Genomic DNA, 4,867 nt, shown 5'->3' with positions numbered 1-4,867 from the left:
CACACCGGGTTCTAGTCCCAGTTGGGGCACCGGATTCTATCCCGGTTGCCCCTCTTCCAGGCCAGCTCTCGCCTATGGCCCGGGAAGGCAGTGGAGGATGGCCCAAGTGCTTGGGCCCTGCACCTGCATGGGAGACCAGGAGAAGCACCTGGCTCCTGGCTTCGGATCAGCGCGATGCGCCGGCCGCAGCGGCCATTGGAGGGTGAACCAACGGTAAAGGAAGACCTTTCTCTCTGTCTCTCTCTCTCACTATCCACTCTGCCTGTCAAAAAAAAAGGTATCAATGATCCTAAACAATTCTGAAATTCATCAGGGCATTGTCAGAATATTCTTGGTTAGGATTCAGTCCTACTCCTGCCCAGAAATGACTCTCTGTGGCACTTGGTTCTCTCTGATTTATCATTCACGTTTCATTAGAGGTAAAAAGGTACTTGCCTCTGGGTAGTTTTCTCAGGTAGGATCCTGCAAATAGAAGCGTAGATATCCAAAGCCTCTTTTCTTTTCGTGTAACATGTGTACCTTTCAGTCAAATCCCATTTCCACTGCTATAATTCCTTTCAAGACTATAGTCTCAAGTCAGGACACGAGCTGATCAGCTCGTGTCCTGACTTTAGATGTACAATGTAATACTTTATCCTTTTTAGTATTTGTTGTTGTTGTTGTTGTTCTAGTACTAGTGGTTGAACTCTGTAATTAACACACAATTATTCTTAGGTGTTTAAATTTTAACAGAAAAGTGATCCCTGTTAAATATAAGAGTGGAAAAAGAGAGGGAGGAGATGTACAATTTGGTACATGCTTAATCGGGCTTGCCCCAAATGGTGGAGTTAGAAATGTGCCAGGGGATTCCAACACAATCCCATCAAGGTGGCATGTACCAATGCCATCTCACTAGTCCAAGTGATCAATTTCAGCTCACAATTGATGGCTCTGATAGGTCTAAGAGTCAAAGGGATCACACAAACAAGACAAGTGTCTGCTAACACTAACTGATAGAATCAAAAAGAGAGAGAAAGATCCAACATGGGAAGCGGGATACACAGCAGACTCGTAGAATGGCAGATGTCCTAAGCAACACTCTGGCCTCAGAATCAACCCTCAAGCATTCGGATCTGGCTGAAGAGCCCATGAGAGTATAGTAGGCATGGAAAGCCAAGATATCATGGAAAAAAAAAAAAAAGACCTAAATGAAAGATCTCTGTGAGTGAGATCCCAGTGGAAAGAACGGGGCCATCAAAGAAGGAGGTACCTTTCTCTGAAGGGAGGAGAGAACTTACACTTTGACTATGACCCTAGCGGAATAAGATTAAAGTCAGCGAACTCTAAAAGCTTCCATAGCCCTGGCAACTCATGACTAGAGCCTAGGGAGATTACTGACGCCATGAACAGGAGTGTCAAATTGTTAAGTCAGCAACAGGAGTCACTGTGTACTTACACCCCATGTGGGATCTGTCCTTAATGTGTTGTCTAATGTCAAGTGATGCTATAACTAGTACTGAAACAGTATTTTTATACTTTGTGTTTCTATGTGGGTACAAACTGATGAGGTCTTCACTAATTATATACTGAATTGATCTTCTGTATATAAAGAGAATTGGAAATGAAAAAACAACCTGGTGTTAAATTGGAAATGGCATAGAAAATTAATTAATTTTTTTTAAAAAAACTATTATGTAGTATCTCTGTCTTTAATGTGCTGTACATTGTTATTTAATGCTATAATTAGTACTCCAATGGTAGTTTTTTCACTTTGTGTTGCTATAAGGGCAAACTGTTGAAATCTTTACCTAATATGTACTAAACTGATCTTCTGTATATAAAGAGAATTGAAAATGAATCTTTATGTGAATGGAAGGGGAAAGGGAGTGGGAGGGGGGAGGGTTGCGGGTAGGAGGGAAGTTATGGGAGGGGGGAAGCCATTGTAACCCATAAGCTGTACTTGGAAATGTATATTCATTAAATAAAAGTTAAAAAAAAAAAAGACTATAGTCTCACTTTGAGATGCAATGATTTTGAACAGGCTTTGTCTCTACTGTTCAGGAACAGTGTTTGTATTTTGTTCATAGTATCTGCTGAACTTTGTAGGATCCATTTTAAGAGTATAAAGTTAACTGAAAATAGATCTTTGTAAAAAATGAGAATAGGAGAGGGAAAAGAAAGGTGGGAGTGCGGGCAAGAGGGAGGGTAGGGTGGAAAGAATCACTATATTCCTAAATTCGTTTATATGAAATGCATGAAGTCTGTATATCTTAAATAAAATTTAAAAAAAAAAAACTGTAGTCTCCTGCAAATCTTGGGATGAACTCCATTACACCATACCTATAAATATTTTCTAGATAAGTCCTTCTCTACCTTGAGCTTCTGCTGAAATATCTTAAGAGTTTATGCACTTCTAGAAGTTCTACTACCTGAAAGAACCTGAGGCACACCCTAGAATAGTTAGAGGACCTTTTTGCTGATGAACGATGCCCTCAGATACTGCCTAGGACCTTTCTGAGGTCTTCAAAAAGGATTTCACAGTCAAAACTTCAACTTCATTTTTAGACCATGCTTTTTTGACATTCCCTTGAATGTGATTTTTGCCTAAGATGACCAAGTGAAAACCATTTTTGCTGAGTTTCCCTATTATTCTCACAGATACTCAAATCCCAGTCAGAATGGCCTGGCTCATTGACAGAAGCAGGAGAAATGGCAAGAAAAACCTCCTTAAGGGTGTGGTATGAGTGAATGAATTATAGGTGAGACTTGGCTTTTAACTAATAACACTTAGTGGTAGGTCTTACAGAAATGTTTTTGCAAATGTGCCAGTACATTTGGGGAGTGTACTGTTGAATGAAAACCCACTGGCTGCAGTAAGTGCACTAATGGCAGTCCTATGAGGGAAAACTGCAGGACACTGCATTTTCAAGAAAACTAACCCATCTTAGTTTTTACCCTACTCACAATCTAACAAATTAATCTGCCAGTTCCACTGCTGGCAGAAGAAGCAAGTTTCCTGAGTCACAGCGGACTTTATTAGTCACCATATGAATAATAAATTACCAGGAGCACTGCCATGTTTTCATCAGTTTTCCCTTGTCCCAACTCTTTTGGGAGCAACAAGGATGAGCTCAGATGGATACCTACACATACAGTGGGCTGCATTACAGGAGAGAAACCATGAATGTAGGGAAACTTAACCTTTCATTTGGGGCATTTTCATGCCTTTCTTTGTTGCGGAAGCATTATTGGTCTGAGAGTAAGATTGCCTGCTCTTTGATCTAGAGATGTCTTCTCTTTTCCTTGGACAGAAAGATTATCCCTGTCTTCCAAGAATGTTCACTATGCAAATATTTTTTAAAGATTTATTTATTTGAAAGTCAGAGTTACACACAGAGAGAAGGACAGGCAGAGAGGTCTTCCATCCACTGGTTGACTCCCTAAATGTCCGCAACCACCACAGCTGAGCTGATCCAAAGCCAGGAACCAGGGGCTTCCTCTTGGTCTCCCAGGTAGGTGCGGGGGCCCAAGGACCTGGGTCATCTTCCAGAGGGATGGATCAGAAGTGGAGCAGCCAGGACTTGGACCAGCACCTGTATGGGATGCCAGCAGGCAGGCGGTGGCTTTACTCGCTAGGCCACAGAGCCTGCCCCTTTATGCAAATATTTTTGAAAACAGTCCAGAATAAAAAGCAGTGCTTCTCTTGTAAGACATACAGAAATACAGGTGACCCATGCAGAACTTTCTTTTTTTTTTTTAAGATTACGTATTTATTTATTTGAAAGGTAGAGTTACAGACAGAGGGACAGAGAGAAAGGTCTTCCATCTGCTAGTTCATTCCCCAAATGGTTGCAATGGCCGGAGCTGAACTGATCCAAAGCCAGAAGCTAGGAGCTTCTTCCAGGTCTACAATGTGGGTGTAGGGGTTCAAGCACTTGGGCCATCTTCCACTGCTTTTCCAGGCCACAGCAGAGGGCTGAATTGGAAGAGAAGCAGCCAGGATAGGAACCAACACCCATACAGGATGCTGGTGCTACAGGCAGAGGCTTAGCCTACCATGCCTCAGCATTGGCCCCAGAACTGTCTTCTAACATGCACCTCAGCCAAGTAGGAGAAAGAGAACAGAGGCTGGGAGCAGTAACTGTGTATGAATAGACTTCCAGATGAGCATCATGGCTGTGCGGCAAGACTCCTAGAGACAGGGTCTCTGGCTCAGAAGTTACTTTCCCCATAACACTTTTTAAAAAGATTTATTTATTTTATTTTATTTTTGACAGAGTAGACAATGAGAGAGAGAGAGAGAGAGAGAGAGAGAGAGAGAGAGAGAGAGAGAAAGGTCTTCCTTTTCTGTTGGTTCACCCCCAAAATGGCCGCTGTGGCTGGCATACCACGCTGATCCGAAGCCAGGAGCCAGGTGCTTCTCCTGGTCTCCCATGCGGGTGCAGGGCCCAAGCACTTGGGCCATCCTCCACTGCACTCCCGGGCCACAGCAGAGAGCTGGCCTGGAAGAGGGGCAACCGGGACAGAATCCAGCGCCCCGACAGGGACTAGAACCCAGGGTGCCAGTGCCACAAGCAGAGGATTAGCCTAATGAACCGCAGCGCCAGCTATAAATTCCATTCCTATTTTTCCTATTTATAGATGAAATCACTAAAAAATACTTTTCATGTAAAAAGAGAATTCTTTTGTAATAACTCAATTCTTTGCCACTCAATATGCATTCATTAATTTTTGTTCTTATTAATATGCAAAAAATGAAGTAAGTTTTAATGATTTATTGGTTGGCAGCCTGATTAGCTTTAATTTTATTGAAAGCAAAGAACTGAAAACCATTGAGTTGCAAAAAAATAACTTGTTAGTCAATAGCAGATTATTTTTCTCAACGTAT

The sequence above is a fragment of the Lepus europaeus genome, chromosome 2 (assembly GCF_033115175.1).
Source record: "Lepus europaeus isolate LE1 chromosome 2, mLepTim1.pri, whole genome shotgun sequence".
Lineage (NCBI taxonomy): Eukaryota > Metazoa > Chordata > Mammalia > Lagomorpha > Leporidae > Lepus > Lepus europaeus.
The sequence above is the reverse complement of the archived record's forward strand: the minus strand, read 5'-3'. Positions refer to the sequence as shown.